This window comes from Typopeltis vanoorti, chromosome 12, assembly GCF_054136105.1.
Source record: "Typopeltis vanoorti isolate ZY-2024b chromosome 12, IOZ_Tvanoo_1.0, whole genome shotgun sequence".
Lineage (NCBI taxonomy): Eukaryota > Metazoa > Arthropoda > Arachnida > Uropygi > Thelyphonidae > Typopeltis > Typopeltis vanoorti.
Genome location: NC_143560.1, coordinates 27426386 through 27444332, shown reverse-complemented (window position 1 = coordinate 27444332; position 17947 = coordinate 27426386). Strand labels below are relative to the sequence as shown.

At 36.7% G+C, this 17947-nt stretch overlaps 1 long non-coding RNA gene across 1 annotated transcript in view; it reads right to left on the bottom strand.

The window, feature by feature from the left end:
• Positions 1-14789, bottom strand: part of LOC150100647 (uncharacterized) — a 55448-nt gene extending 40659 nt beyond the window's left edge. The window contains exon 1 of the long non-coding RNA XR_016549184.1: positions 14734-14789. This is a non-coding gene — a long non-coding RNA (uncharacterized LOC150100647). The remainder of the gene's footprint in view (positions 1-14733) is intronic.
• Between the last annotated feature and the right edge of the window lie 3158 nt (positions 14790-17947).

The following is a 17947-nucleotide window of genomic DNA, read 5'->3' as shown; positions in this document are numbered from 1 at the left end:
TTGACTGGAGAGGAGATACACTAACCACTCGGCCAACCAGGCATTTGTTGATTTTTCCTTTCCTTTATGTCATCTGCTCTCTCCAATGACTCGAAAGCTCTTCGACTTCTTCTTTAGTAGAACTTTATATGGGACGTCTCATTATCCAATTCTTCTTTTTGATATTTGCCCATATCACTCTACTTGATATTAAGATGAAAATTACCTTTCATGTTGATGGCGTCTATTTCATTTTGTTGACGATGAATTGCGGTTTTCCGGTAGTTTTTTTCCCACTTCTTGATCTGATCCTTGACGAAAACAGCGGGAGCCTTTTTTAACCGGACCATTTCCCCTAGCATGCATGAAATATCAGCATAATGTATAATCATCGTCTTTTTTATTTAAGCCAATATAGAATACAATTTGATCGGCTAAATCCCAAACTGCCAGCCCCTTCTGATTTTCAGTAACCACACAGATAGCTACTAAAGAAATGTACTAGGAGAACATAGACCGGAACATTAAGTCAGAACCTCCAATCGGTTTTATGCATTCCTTAAAAGTCAATGTGGAGGTTGCCTCCCAGTTGTCTAACTCTGACTCTTTGCCCGACTCCTTCAAATTTGTCGAGTTATTTCAATTTTGATCAAACTTCAATTTTCAATCTAACTATTCTGAGCTGTAAACTTGAAGAAAAGAAAATTATAGATATAGAGAACATAAGTGAAAAAATGATTCTAAAAACAAATACAACAAATTGTGTGGCGAGTCTGCATTTATGAAGTTTATTAAGGCTCAACTTGGTTCTTCATAAATATCCGGATCGAATAGGTCCTTCACATAATCTTGAGACGCAACCCATGGTGGAGTTATGCACTTAACAATATATTTCTGTATATACGTTTACCGTAAGTAGAAATATCCAACGTTGTAATAAAATTTTAAAGATTTCGCTATCTATATAACGATTAGCGTTATGCTCGCGCGAATGATGGGCCTCTCATGTGAATAAGGAAATTTATACGCAGTAATGATATGCAAATTACGATTTAATAATCTCAAGGCTGCAAGTTTGTGACCACAACTAGCAATCAATTCACCCAAGGTTCCATAGATGCTTATGAATAATGGGGAAGTTTCCTTTGAATTATCCTTGAGATGTATTCAAGTTAAAGTTGTAAACTTACTTTGAGGTGTACATTTATGAAGAGTTTGATACTTTCACGAACCTATTTTGTGATTTTTATGTTACAAATTTCTCATCATTGACTAAGAATATTGAGTTGGATTAACAGTAGCCTGCCTCTCCTCTGGAGAGAGCTATCTGTGGAAGAGGAGTCTTGTAGTATTATAAAGGAATCACTCTCAACAGTTGAAATTAGTTTCAGACACTGAAATTTCACTTCGTTTAGATATGACTACCTAACTCTCATTAGCAAAGAATTGTAGTCTCTGAACGTCATTTGAATATTGTACGTAATATTGACTAGCAATGATAATAAAATGCTGAACATTGATTACGAAATAGGCATTCGATGATCGACAAAAGACAGTCAGAGAACTATGCTGTAATTTTGTTTAGTTTTCAGAATAACAACACTAAGTGCGTGTCTACTTACAGAGACCTGTCAGGAAACAACACGTTAGTTATTCTAAAATTAAGTTAAACTAAGTTTTAAGTGAATTCTACAGCTGAAGTAAGAATAAATGCTAAATAATGCAAAATAGTAGAGTTCATACTGTTAGGAAAGTCATTAAAATATGCAAATCAGTTTGGTACAGAAGCAATGGTATAGCGATGACCTACAGATGATCACACTGGATTCATACGATGCCCATGTGAATAAACTAAGAGTTTTTCCATTCTAAACTGTCGATACAGTTTGAAAATAATCGTGTGCAACATGTAAAGAATTTACGGTTATTTAATAGTGTAGCATACGGGTACTTGGAAATAATGAAAAACGATTCGCACTCAATTGCGCTTCATGATACTGTAACACTCGCTGAAATCATGGGGCTGTTCTGCTGCTGCTGCTGCTGTCACTGCCGGCACGAAGCCAGCAAATGTTCCTGAAAGAGCATTTGGAATGAATGCTCGGTCAAGCAGTCAGGAATTGTCTCCCTCAAAACGGTAAACGGAAAGGTAATCAGAGTAGAACACGAGAAATTGAAGTGGAAAGACGAAGACTGAATGCACTAACCTAAGAGAGACAGAAAGAGAGAGGTAATAGTGTGCCTGAAATGCAGGCACGAACAAAAGGTTATCCTTAACGATGTCTCGAAAAACTATTTCAAAGCTCAAAAACGATTGAAAAACGCTTTAGAAAATATTACTTGAAAAAGAAATATATTTTCAAACAAGGTTTTAATCTACTAGGGTCCAGAAAGATTGCGTTGCAACTAAAGGCAACAAACAGAAGCTCTCCGCGTATTAGTTTGTTTGTGTGATAATTTCTGTTTCGTGCATTCTAAGTAAGTTTGTTCAAAAAGTTATCAGACCACATATGGTACCAATAATAATGTATGGGGGAGGCGGAGGTTAACTATGGAGGACTGTGTTGCTATCGTCATTAACATAAATAAATGAAATCCATTATGCAACTGTTAATCGTGAAAAACAAAGTGACCATCTATTTTTTTCACTTACAGTCCAATGTATGTAATCTCTCTCTCTGGTTTAAATCCAGCGCTAAGCGTATTCAGGATAGATCTGTGTAGCTGTGCCTATTAGTCTGTACGGTGGCTGCAGCTGTATCGACAGTAAATGAGGCGATACCAGCCGATTACTCAGGGACCATTCTCTCACTTCACAGCTTCTCATCGATTATCTGAAAACGATACGCAACTCGCCGGGGAGTTGAGTATTGGACAAGTCGGTTTATCTAGTCTTTCATTTGACCTGACAAGTTGGTCTTGATTGCTGAATCATAACCTACATGCTGATGAACAGACAGAAACTCACATTTACAAACACGCAGACAAACAGAGTATGAAGTTTTTGTTATTATTATTAAAAACTTTCGATAAAAGCTTATAGGATTTACAAAGATTAACTAATCACGAAATTCTTATTTATTTTACAGAAGAAGTTGTTGCCATGGGCTCTTCTATTGTCAGATGAATGCGATATGACATTTGTACAGCTGATGTAAGTAAAATGCTTAAATGATTGCATAAAAGTGAAATAATTGACTAGATTTTTAATTCCTTTTTAAGACTAGATGTGCTTCAATATATCCTTCATCAGAGGTAACAGTAATTGTTACTTTTATTCTGTATTCTGGGATTAAATTCAAACAAAAGATTGATCAAATTGAAAAGACTAGTCATTTCTAGCACTGACCGACCCTTGTATGTAGTTGGCCAACACTGGATTTGTTTTCCTCGTTGGCCAGATAGGAACAAATTCAGTTCAAAATCAGACATTCCATGAAAAGTCACGTCGTTGCTATCCATCCTCTCTGATCGTTTGTTCCCGTGTCTGGTCGATTGGTAGAGCCTCTGCTACTAATGGCTCAGTTAAGTAAGTTTGAGCGCGGTTAGTAGTTCGAAGGGGGTGGACCAATCGTTCGATGCTGTTGGTACACTCTCTCGATGAGTCTTTGGACTCCCTGGAGGTGTCAAATAATAATAATAATAACTTGCAACACTTAAAACTGTACGACCAATTTCGATGAAATTTAGCATGCTTGCAAGTTCAATCTCCAAGTAAATGTAAAACTAAAATCACTTTAATAGTATTGGAGTATGTAGTGAAAAAAAAGATAAACGTCAAAAATAAAATAAAACTTAAATAAAATTATTTTGAATTTTCTCAAGAATTATTGATGTAACTTATTAACAGTCCAAATGGAGCGGAGACAGTTATATAATAGTAGAAAAAGTATAGATTTTAAATATCATATGTTGTGATTCACCAGAAACTTAGTGATCGAGTGTCCTCTTTCGAAGCATGTTGGAAACACAATACTATGTCATCACATTTTCTGAAGTAAATAGTTTACTGCATTCGATGTAAGTGAAGATATACGAAGCTTGCATAGACTTGATCATAAACTGCTCATCGGGATGCACTGTCCCACCCACCATGAAAATTGAGAACTACAATATCAACGCATATTCCGATTATTATACTCTCCTGGAATGCGAAAAATAACTTCACAATGAAAGTTCCAGTTTCCTTTTATCACGTTCTCCCAAACAAAATATAATTTAAGGTATTCAACATAACATATCTATATTAGAATGTAGTCATGTTAAATACGTTTGCTGATATGAACTCCGTATCATATCAGTAAACCTTTAGCCGAAATCCCTTTTCGCCTTATTATAATTTTCTCTTGCTCTAAAAGAAGTGCCATATTTGATCTCTAGAATATAATCCTAGACTTTTTCACCGTTACCTCACCTACAATGTTAACGTATAATAGATTTCCAGTTCCTTTGTGATTGGAATAATAATCAAAAGTAAAAATGTACTAATTAGGCGTAACGAAGCTATATTCACTCCTGGGGGATTACACGAATTATTATATAGAAATGGTTTAGATGAATTGTGTGAGTCACGCCATTTCCTAGTAATGCAAACAAACATGAAAATGACGAAACTATCAAGGATTATGACGCATGAAGACAGCCCAACCACCTAAGTGCGTAGGAAGACATTCCAGAACGGAAGGAAAAGGAAAAGGACTTTGCACTTGGAGAAAATGATTGAGACATTCCAATAAGATGATGTAGTTGTATCTTTTTCTTAAAGCAGCGTTTCCAAAGTTCTTCATTTTACGATAGATTTCTACAAAGTATCACACCCAAAGCGTAATATTAATAAGGTAAAAAAAAAAAGCGAAGAATTTGCTAGACGAATAACAAGGACTTTGTGGATGCTTGGATCGTTTTCCGGGCCAGTTGCACATGGTTTAGAAGCAAGACAGGAACTTCGCCCTAGTGATAGGTTGGTCGCGCCACTGTCGGCTTCCAAATGAACTGCCATCGATTAGTAGCGTTGCTTTCTACGTCTGACGTGGTGCGCATCAGACAGTGTAATAAACGCAGCAGATAGTTTGTCTGACAAAGAAAAAGAAATCCGAACTTTCAGACAAAGCATTTACAAGAAAAATACGGTATCTCACATTTCTCAGTTATTTACAGTTGTTGCACACCCTTGGGTCCGTTTCGAGGGCAATCTATGATATGAGAACGAGTGGTATGTATGTGCGCGCGCGCGCGAGCGATTCTTTATCTACAGAATAGTCTGAGAAGTTCCGAGCACATGCATCGTGTTGTTTTTGTTATTCTGTGTGTTATTTAACAACCTCCATCATCTGAATGGAGGAGTGTTCCGAATCTGGTGGGCGTAGATCTCCTCGTTTCCATTACGCCTAAGCTGTTCTAGTCGACGATACCACTCGAACCCTGTTATCTGATGCAAGGAAATCTTCGTTGTCTATTGTCGGGCGTACAATCGCAGTCAAAGCAAAGCAGGAATTTGTCCCTTAATAGCGCCATATACATCACAGTCAACGAAGTGTTTACTCGTTGTCAAGATTCAAATGCATAACTCCGGTAGGCAGTTTGGTGCTTGTGTTTATGGTATGGCAATGTGTTACTGGGGAGCATTTGTTTCTCGGTTACGGCATGCGGAGGTTAATGCAGTCTACCCGCACTGGAAAAACACATCCTTACACACACACACGCACACACACACACACACACACACACACACACACACATCTCATTTTCTTTTCTGACAGTTGTTTCTTCTACAGATGCGATAGAGAAAAGTAGATGAGAGAGATAAGATGAAATTTGAAGACTATGAAAAGGAACTGCTAGAAGTCGTTTGAATTGGCTACGAGAGAAGATATCCGCAAACAGAATTGCTGGTTTTCACATATTTGCTTCATACATCAGTAATGTAACTCAAAAGTTAAAAACAAAAAAAAAAAGCAAAACGCATCGTGGTCAATATTAGCAGCAAAGACAGAGAATTGTCATTTATCTCACTCAATCCAGTTGGGGTGATTTCTTTTGTCGATTTATAAATAATCAGCTTTTATTAATAGTAATTATTATTAAACGACAATTTATTTAGAATATTAAAGTACAAATAGACAGTAATCACTTAATATACTTCTGAAAATGTATACTTTCGAAAAAGCAATTCTATGCTTTTAGGCTCTCTGATTATTTATAGGAAGTTAGAAAACACCAGCAACGTATTTATTAAAACTAGCATAATACGACAAAGGCATAATTCTTAACATCACTTCGTTTCAACGTTTTAAATATTTAGTCCGGAAGCATTTTTAAATGCCTACAGAAAAAAAAAATCACATCGGATGCAAACCATGTACGCACCTTCGCTGAGTGCAGATAATTTCTACGCACTTGAATTTAGTGAATAATCCATAGTCCTCTGGAACTCTCTATGACAAAAGCAGTGTTTTCAAAAATACAACTATGAAAATGTTCTTGAACTTGTAATAAAAGATGAGATCGCTGTCTATTATTATTATTATTATTATTATTATTATTATTATTATTATTATTAAGAGAGACCTTGACGGAGTCAGAGACTCATCGAGGGAGGCCACAAACTACACCCATCAGCTATCAAACTTATTCTTGAATTCATTCACACTGCTTGCACTCAGAACATCCAATGGCAATCCATTCCAATCACGCACTACCCTCTGAGAGAAAAATCTAGCCCTCACACTTTCTTGGCGGCCTTCATTTTCAGCTTCCAAGGATGCCCTCTCGTCCTTTCCCCACCTTCCATAAATTGAAAAATTCCATCAATTGAAAACCTGTATGACTTTTCAGAATTAGTCTCAATCCTATCACCCCTCTTTCTACTGTTTGCTAGTGCCGGCAGTCTACAAATTCTCGATCTGTCTTCATATTAGTATTCCAGAATCCTGATATCATTTTTAACACTCTCCTTTGTACTCTCTCCAATATATCAGAATCACAACGGAAACCAGGAGACCAGAACTGCACACAATAGTCCAAGTGAGGTCTTATCAAGGTAAAGAGGCAAAACAACATCCTTATCTTTACATGTGAACATTCGTTTCAGCATTGCAATTATCTTTTGAGTTGTATTTGCTACCTTTGCCACATGGTCCCTGAACTTCAACTTCCTTTCGATTAACACACTCCAAGATCCCTAGCCTCATCAGTTTCTTCTAGCCTAATCCCACAAATATAATACGATATTGGATATCTAATTATTATGCCGAAGTGAATGACTTTACATTTACTCACATATTATGTCGTGTTCTTTTGGAAGGACTCTGCCTGTGTTTGTATTTTGTGGGATGAAAACTTGAGTTTCTGGAGAGGAAAAACCCTGCTAACTCATTGCAAGCCTACTTGCAAACAGCGTATAATGGATGTCTTAGCGAGGAAATAAAATTTAGTGATTTGATTTTCATAAATTGGATCATTTATGTACCAGATTAGTTGCCATTAGTGCATAATTCTTTCTTGCACAAGGATTGTAACAAACCCATCTACATCGTCTTATCAACTATCTGCAAGACCCTGAACATTAATTCAATCATGCAAATAAGAACGCCCCTATCGTACACTGTAATTGAGAGCTATTCACAGAATGCCACCATGCACCCCCAGATTTCCGTATGAGAAATAACATTTCTGAAGGTGACACCAATATTTTAGCAAGGCAGTGCACTTGAGAAGTAAAAGTAACACGGAGGAGATTGAGAAATCTTGATTTAAACACAAAATACTTCGTGGTGGTTTTCGTAATCGCAGAAGGACTTTAAAACAGATCAATAGTCTTGAAGGAGAGGGAGGATCAGAAGAAAGCTTATCCAGGAAAGTGAACTATAATTGCAAACTATCCCCACACTGGTAGAAAAGTGCTTTGATGGCGGCATCAACTGTCGCGTTTCTCTCAAACTAGAAGATCTTGTTTTATCCCCAACCGGAGAAAGAGACGGAGCTCCCGTTTTACATCAGAGAGAGAGAAATCGCTATGCAAGCCTAATGAAATCACAATGCCGACTAGAAATGCGTCTCCCAGCTACTGTCAGCACTGCCTTCGGCGTAGACTCATTTATAAAGCATCCTGCGTTTTGTTCTTGAAGTTACTTTGACGCAAATCACGTTCTCGTTTTGAAATTCGCCAGATACATGGATCGCTTGTTACGGGAGAAGAACACCAGCTGATGTAATCGGACGCTGAAATGAATTTAGAACGCTGTCTGTAATGTTTTCTCCAAAATGCTAAACTATTCTGTAGCGATAGCACATTTCGGCTTCCGTAAAGTAAAGAATGTCGGTTCTTTTTCAAGAAACGTTTTTTTTTGCGAGAACTGTGCAGGAATGTCATAAAAATCAGATGACAGCGACGCGCTGTGAAGACACATACATTCTCTTTGTGATACTTCAGACAGGAGGTGCTAATTCCACCTGCATCTTCACGTGACGTAGTTGCAGGTTTAATAGAAAGAACAGGGGATTTTAAAGAATCGAAAAAAAAAATGTCATTGCTAACGCTATCGTAAATGTTATACGTCAACAGATGATTAAAACTGATGATAGACTTTGGATAATTTATTATAAACTATTAACTGAGTTTCACATGACTGTTACTAACTGCTACCATTCTCTACCTTTTTTCCAGGAACTGATTGATAATCAGTTCCTGGAAAAAAGTCAGACATGTTGGCCTCTTTCTCAACCGATGGTCTTACTCTTCCCGTGGATACTATGTGCGAGTTCAGATTGGGACTTCCGGTTTCTCAAACTCACAAGCCTTGACAGTATAACATAGTACGTACATTAGTCTCGTAGATATTCTCAGTACATTCTTAATACAGAGTGGTTCAAAATTCCACGTACAAATTTTGAGGGGAGGTAGAGAACATCAAAATCAACCATATTCACATAGGAAAGCATCACCGGAAGGTACTGACAGGGACGCAAAAGATACAGAAATAACACAAGGCAGTAAGTAGTGTAAACAACTTTATTAGGCGTAACTGAACAGTTCAATAGTAGTTGGATACATAATATGGTAAACGAGGTGCATGTCTGCCATCTCAGCGTTCGTAAAACGACGCATGTTCTTCGCACGACGTCGAAAGCTTGAGTGAGGAAGCCCCAATTGCTCACCTGGAGCGCTGGCGAACAGCGCCACCTATGACTTTCGGATGGCGTTTCCGGTCATGCTTTCCTATGTGAATATGGTTGATTTTGATGTTCTCTACCTCTCCTCAAAGTCTGTATGGAATTTTGAACCACTCTGTATATATTCTGATAATGTTTTTTTTTTTTTTTTTGAGGCCAAACATGTTCTCTTCACTTGATTTGAAGCGTTTGGATCATATCATGTCATACTACAGTGTCCCATTCAATCACGAAGAGATTGGCTCCAGAAAAGTCGAATTTGGACATTGTCTGCAATGATGTTTGGTTAGTGGGCATCGTAGAAAGTAAGCCTCGTTGCACCAAGACTATGGAATGCAGAATTTAATATTCTGACACAAACTTCTCTAGTGGAACTGCTTTTTAACGGAATCCACTCACCAGCAATGGGAGAAACACACAATCCTTTTAGGCACTGTCCTATTTCTTTCAGTAAATATGGTCTGTTTGAAAGTTTTATCTATTTATTACAATATCGCGTTTTCATTTTTTATCTTTCAATAGCTCAGTGATAGTTGATCTTGGAAGTAATTGTACTACACTCGTACGAACTTATTGGTGACCAATGGACTTACCATGTCAGTAGTAAGTTGATTAACTCTAAACCACGCACCCATTTCCAATATTGTACACGACCATTGCTATTTAGTTTGCATTCCCTTGACTTTGCATCTTGTTGAGCCATATGGTTTGTTTCTGGTACGCAATATTCAAAAATCATGGCTGACTCGCACAATTTTTGCAATGTGGCGTATTGATATTCTGCTTCTCCTTAATGATGTCCGTATTTAAGCATCGGACACAGCAAACGCGCTGCGTGAACTTCCGATGAGAGCTGATTTATCCATCATAGTACAAAAAATAGTTCCTTTTAACGGTGGAGCAAGGAAACAAAAGCCATTCTGTTCTTAACCAGAGAGTTAACTGCTTCAAAGTAGGCGTTAAGAAATAAGGTCTTCAGTAGTGTATGTTGGATCAAGTCTCCTTTTGGTCCAATGGATACTGAAAAGATCTAAATTCAAAATTCAGTTGCCCATCACATTTTCCGCTTTATTAGTGTAGAGAAGCCAAGTCCTAAAATATAGAGAAAATATCGAAAACAGGAAGCCTCCATCTTTATAAAGACAGGACTTTCACCTGATGTTGTTTTAGCCAGTTTCATACGTAGGATTTCCCCTGCTGGACCTGGTTTTTTCATCACGGAAAACAGACAAACCAGATGGGAAAATATACGTAGCTAATGGATACACTGGCCTATATATAGCGCTGTTTGTTTCAGCTGTAATTCTAAACTAACACTCCTTGACTATCACAAGTATTGGAACGATGTTCATGGAGAGTCGCTATTGAAATTGAAATTCTTTGAGTGGGTAGTAGTGGAAAATATTCTGTACCATCTCAAATTCTGTACCATTTAAAAGATTTGCATTCAAATAAAAAACTCTAAACGGAATAATCGTGTTTAAAGGGAAAACAAGTGTGCTTGTGCGTACTAGTCTACCGCCGATTGCAAGGAATACGCAATAAAAGAGCAAATACATCTGACCGAATCTCAGTAGTGTGGGAATTCTGTCACCTGCATAATTTTGCATGATCGTTTTGATTCGATGACAAGGTGAGAAGTGTTTAAACAACAGTGCATGTCCTCAGTGTGGACATGCACATGCACAGAAAGCACGGAGCCCTCTGCACTTGAAAACCTCCAAAATATCAGATTGTTTACTCGTAGACCACATGATTCCAGCCAACATACACGTCGATAGGTAAGTGATTAAAACAGCATTTTAAAACCGTGAAAACTGTCAATTCAGTCCCTTTCGAAAAGCAATTACTGAGCAGGTTATTGCATTTTCAAGAGAGTACTGTAGGGCTCTTCTTATACATACTTTTTTTCCTGATGAAAATGTTATTCAAAATATTGTGTACTTTTAAATATATGTCTTAAATGCTAATGACTTTTGATCTCGTTTTGTTCTTAACTTATTCGGGCTGGGTTCACGAAAGATTGTTTGTTTTGGATTTACGTCCGAAGCAACTAAAGCTATGAGTTCATCTGATTACGTCTGTAAATTGCGTGTGTTCTTCTGGCCGCTTTGTCTGTTTGCGAAGAAAAAAATCCTGCTAACTCCTTATGAAACTGGTTGGTTCACCTTCAATTAAAAATCCCTCATTGAAAAGCCCTTTATGAACCTCATCAAGTTTTTTCGTATTCTAGACGGGACTCGAACCATCTTTCAGTCATGGAAGAGCTTATTTATGAAATCCAACTGGAGAAGTGTTGGAATATATTAAAATATCAGTTTTTAAAATGGTCCACATTAAAACATGAGTTTAAAATAGACATAAGCCAATACTTATTGTTAGGTGTGATATTCAACACTGCCGTGGAAAAGAACCATTTATGTATATAAGCCATCGTTATGTTGTTCCTTTTAAAATGTTGCTCTGTGTGTGTGTGTGTGTGTGTGTGTGTGTGTGTGTGTGTGTGTGTGTGTGTGTGTGTGTGTGTGTGTGTGTGTGTGTGTGTGTGTGTGTGTGTGTGTGTGTGCTGTTTAAATAAATAAAACTGTCAGGATAACAAATAAAAATTTCTTTTTGGTAAAAATATATAATGGAGAAAGTGGAAAGAGAGAGAGAGAGAGAGAGAGAGAGAGAGAAGTGGATACGTTGTTTCAAGAAAGTAAAGCCATCACTTTTTAAAGATCCTTTTGTCCAAACTAATTTCCGCTACTTTGCAAATTTACTTTTCGTTTTAGTTTCCAAAGCAAAGTCCGAAATAAATTAAAAGAACTTTAGGAGATGCTTGAAGTTCACACGGCTGTGTATACGGCCATCATTAATTGAACATCTCTGCAACAAGGCGAAGGTGTGGAGGGACGCCTACTAATTAATATTGCAGGCTTGCAGACACATCATTTGTTAAGTCCGGTAGCAAACACAAGCGATGTGGAGCAGGAAACTGTAGATGAAAATGGTTGTTATGGTTTCAACAGCAGAAACATTCTCAGCGAACTTTGACTCGACGAAACCAGGACGTCGAATGAGTTACAACTGAAGATCAAACGAAGGCTGTATATTTATTAAGTTCTCAATAGACTTAAGCATGTGTGACATGAAATAAGGATTTACGCTAGAGATCTGTTTAAGCTTCTTCTCTGGCTTCCAAACGAGAAATATAAACAAGGCATCGCTCCTTTACGTGTTTCCAGGCAATTCTCAGTTACCAGCGGTCAGCAGGGAATAAATACGACCCAAAATATTGCTGTCACATTAATGTTATAGACGACATTACCGCCTTTACACATAACGGTTGGTTAGTGTTCCAACTTCTCCACCCCCCCCCCCCCTCTAGGGGATGGAATTCAGCGACACTGGCGTTACAAAGTTTACTGAGAAAGGTCTGACTGTTTATCTTACAGTTTCAATAAATTCGTGCTATTAATAAAGCAAGTTATCTGAAACGCACAGCTGTGACCAAAACGGTGGATTTCCATTGCTGGTCTACAAGGACTAAAACTTAATGGCAGTGTATATGAAACACGTGGTATTTATTTATCTGTATAGACGCCAATAAAAAGTTTTAACTCATCTTGACAAAAACTGACTATAAGGAGATGTTACTTTTGATTTTATTTTATGATTTTCAGGATATCTCATACATATCCCACAGACGGTGCACGTGTCTAGGGATCTGCAGACATGCCGAAGATAAATTTACGATGTATATTATTCCAATCTGCAGTCTGTAAATATGATTACATTCGTTCTTTATGCATAAGGAATAAGATCGGCTTCCTTACGAGGGTAACGTACGCAAATAAGTATAAGTGACTGTTGTTTAGTATTTATGAATGGAAAACTTCTTAGAAATGGTTTGAAAACTATTATTAAACGTATAAAGAGATCAGTTTAATAGGATAACTTCACTGACTGAATTATTAGTAATCAATTTATTTTAAATGGGAAGAATTATCCAATAGAATTGGAGATTGGAAATCTTTCGAATTCATCTGTTTGGGGTTTCAGTTTTAAAAGTTCTTTTGCTTAAAAAAAAAAAGATTTTTTAAAGCAAATTCTGAACATTTCTATGTTCAGAATAATTAACAATTATTCTGAACTTTAAAAAAAAAAATTTAAGCAAATTCTGAACATTTCTATGTTCAGAATAATGAACAATTATTCTGAACATAGAAATAGATAGATTTCTATTACTATAAAAATATTGTTAGGCAGAAATTTCAGTAAATTCAGGATCGTAAAAGAAATGATAATTATCGCATACATAAATAACATTATGAATAACATACACTTTACTGCGAGGAATGATTGTAGTCTCTGCTGGTATTTATGTAGATGCTTAAGCAAACATGGGCATGTTTATAGGTAAACCAGAAGCACTTCAGACAACAAAGAATGAAGCCATAAGTCTACAATTTGATTTTCTTTTACACTTTCTTTAAAGATAGTAGGTTACGTTGGTTTAAAGAAGTTGTAACTTAAATATCAATTTTAAACGTAAATTGTTGATATATTTGGATAGCAAGTAGTCAATCTAAAGTACTGTAATCTAATAGCTTTTTTAAAAAAAATCTTCATCAGAAATAGGGCCCTGCTTTTAAACTGTAATCTCATGATAGATCTCGCTGTCATTTACACTTTACGAATCCCCCGCTTAATGATTATCTTGTGCTTTGGATTGGTCTTTGAAGTTTTAGATAACCAGAAGTGTTTCTAGGATTCTGAGCTATCTCTGACGAATTATTCGGTCTTCCATCGCGATCTGTTAATGATAAATTGCAATCAGAGTGTGTGTGCAATAAAGGTTTGGGAGATTTAACATAGAAGAATAATGGTTATGCGTGTTAAGCATGGATGAATAAATTCGAGATCTTTGACAGAAGGAGAAGAGGTGAATAACAAAGGATTCTCAAAGAAAGTATAAATAAATGAGGCTCTTATTACTAATAATAATTCTTCGTTTCTTTATAATTAGTTTTTGATATTTAAAAAAAAAGGATAATACGGAAAAGGGGCATTTAAAAGATTTAGAAAGAGTATAATATTTCAACAGACTGAAATAGTTTGATACTTAGCACTCAAAAAAAAAAAAAAAAAAGTTGATTCATGTCAATTAGGTATGGTTGAAACAAACCATACCTGATCATGGCATGTTTTGTTTTTCGAAGTAATGTTAGTATACTTTTAATTACAAAATGAAATATATTGTGTTAAATACAAGTGATACTGTTGAACGTCAATGATCGATCGATTGATTTTATTTCCTCGAATCCAAGGAAACTTTTGAAAACATGCACACGTGAAGGGAGGAACCAGTTGACAGGGCATATTGATCTCAGTAAGTCACTACGCCCACCCTTTTATCAAAGAATGTACTAGGAAAGAAAAGAATCAAACCTATCTTATCTTAACATAAGATGGGTTCGATAATTCTTACCATATCCCAAATGACTTCGAAAAATGTGTTAACTAGATAGTGACCACACACACACACACAGAGAGAGAGGGAGAGAGAGAGAATAAATAGTGTGAAAACAAAGAACGTACCTGTCGCAAGTACCAAGATATTCAAACACATCACCACTTTCATGAACATGGTAAAGGAAAGCTATTTGAATGCGATTTTTTAAGGTCTGTGAATGTGACAGGGCGATGTGTGTGTGTGTGTGTGTGCGCTTGTCACGTGGTGCTTTTGTGATAGTTGTCAAGCAACAGAACCCAACGGTTTATAGATAACGCCGTCTGGAGCAGCATACCTTCGCTAACAAAAAAGCCACAAATCACTCAGCCACAATGGGAGAAGTTTACAGATTCCAACCGTTGCGAATGTTCCACTCTATTTTCCTCTCTTTTTTTTTAGTTTGATTGTTAAAATCGAGGACAAATTCACAAATAGGAGGTGAAGTACATCGTTAACATTCACTTAGAGGTTCGCAGCTATTTCTATGAAAATCAGTCTGCCTTTGTAGCCAGTTGGGGATGTAAGAATGAAAATGTGAAACTACTGGAATGCGTTAGCTGTGACACCCCCACCCCCAGACAAATCGAAGTCTGTGTGTGTGTGCGTGGAAAGAGGGAGAGGATAATTTCAAAGTGTAATATTATTTTTCTCAACAAGCTGCGTGATGTTTCCGTTGGAATAATTTTTGTGCTAGTCACGTAAAAGAGAATCCATTAGGCGATAAAAAAAAATAAAATAAATAAACAAAACCTGCAAATGTAGTCGATTTCTGCTGAGATGGAACTTGAGCAATTTTCTTATAAATTTCATACGCACCCTGAATGTCTATAAAGATGAATTCCCAGCACATTTCTCGATATTTTCAAAACTGATTATTTGTGTAAAAATTTCTCTTATATATTTTGAATACGATATCATAACAGAAGGATATCGACACAAAACATTCTTTTTTTTTTTTGTCGGTTTAATCCAATGTTTTTATTTGCTGGTTCATAGCGTATAACCATCTTTGTAAAACTTGATTCACAGATGTACGAGAATACCTTATATATAACCATAATAAATACGGAATTTATGTGACGATACAGAGATTCTTATATATCATGTTTATGAGCTCTTTGGTTTATTGGAGTTGATCTGCATGCTTTACTCATCTGTTTACATAAAACAATCTATCCTGCTTTCCTTTTTTTTATTTTATTAGGGTCGATGATCTGTTACGACCGAGGAAGTTGATTTTTTTTTTTCAATGATAGTACCGTTAATCTCATTTGGATTGTCTGCTGTGTCCACTAAATTGCGTTTTCTTCAGGTCCATTGGTCTGTTTCTCGAGATGAAAAACCCTATACCGTCGTTATGGAAACGGCTACCTCACTTTTAATGGAAAAGTCTGATAAAGGGTTCTTCGCATCCTAAACGCTGGATCCTTGGTCTTTCCAAGCAATGGCTATCGTCGATACGACCTGAACTACAGATGCTTAAATAATTTATTTATTTCAATAAAGAGTCGTTCTTAGTTGGTAATATTTATCACAGTTCATTTTTTGTTTTATTATTCGGAAGATTAATTTGTCATATTACAGAGAAATATTCATTCTAATAGTCTGAGGTTAATACTTTAAATCAGAATTAGGAAGCCTTAGCAGACAAGTCTAGTCCATTTGTTTTTGTAAAAAATGACCTTTTCTGGATATATGAATTCGGTGTTTGTTTTTTTTTAACTAACAATCTTATACACGCAGAAAGAAGCATTTTTATCTATCATTAACTAGCCATAGAACACGCGCAATTATCTGCTCTGATCTAATTTTCCTTTTCAATCGTTTCCGACCGTAGGCGACTTTGTAGGCATTGCCCACAAAGTATTCCTGGTGAGAATTTTACAGGATAGTTCACCATTGCTTTCCCCAACCCCCCAATTTTTTCCAACCAAAGGGCTTCGTCTGTACTGACTATTAGCCTATACTGCTTATTAGACTTTACTGCTTTGGTTTTAATTGGAAGCAATACCTTAGGCAAACGGATCATGCAAATCATACCATGATGATAAGCACTACCTACGATTTTTTCATTGGGTTGGTGAAGATACTTCACACGCAAACGTTGCTTACACTTGGGTGAAGAATTAAACAAGAATATAATTTCTTGTCATAATAATACTTTCCTGTTAAGATTCAATAATATAGTTGTATCGAAATATGTGCATTTTCCCCCCGTACTACTTTAAATCGTGTATTTTCTTCCTTCTCATCTGGAAGTGGTTTCGGCATTTAAAATCAAGTGATTTTAGATAAATGAAATCAAGCCGATCTTACCACTTCTCTCTACACGAATAGATCGTCTGACACTACGTGTGCGACTGCAGTGACAGAACCGATAGATTTCATTTTGAACTTGTCATGTTTTCAATCGTTTTCTTAGTCTTTCGGTTGACTTTGTGCGCCCAAAAGGGGACCCTATCCATGACCGTTCCTTTCTGTAGTCGCAAAAGAAATGACCAGCACGTGTAGGCGAAGAAAACGTGTCGATTGAATACTATAACTCCTCTTCGCCGTACTTCTGCTGTCTCTTTCTTATTGGAAAATGCAAATTAAGTGTAACCTGTCCTTTCTTATTCTTCTTCATCCTCGTATGTTCTCTGTGTAACCAACCTGCTGTCTTTACTCTTCTGCAAGTTTGGGATTGGTGAGAAATCATTTGAAATTCATGGAAAATAAAACCAAACACATCTCACGAGTTCACCCGAGGGCATGGACGCTATTTCTCTCCGTTCGTGTGCGTGTGTGTGTGTGTTGTATAGAAAATAAATAACGAATGCCAAAGAAAATATTGATCCCAGCCCACTAACGGACTCTGCACGTTCGTTGCTAACATGGTTCGAATGCAGAAAGCGACATCATGGAATGGAAATTCGAAGTGATTTGTTGTGTCGTCGTGGGATAATAAACATTCCGCCAACAAGTCTCGGAAGGGTTCTAATAATAAATTGTGCGCGTGACTGTGTAGGGCTACAAGGAAGCTACAGCTACTGTTAGCACTCTGACAAAGTGTTTGTTATATCTCCATATCTGGGTCACATTTCAATGATTGTGCTGCCATCTATACATCATTCGTCTAACCATGGCTAACATCTCGTCCAGGATTCTTATTTAATTTTTCCATTACGCTTCACGAGATAAAAGAAATCCCTTGACATTTCATTTAACCTTGAGAGAATTGTCAGAGAACACACTTTGTCCTATCAGAACGATGCGTTATTATTAAAAGAGAAAAAAAAACCAATATCCTCTTCTGCACTG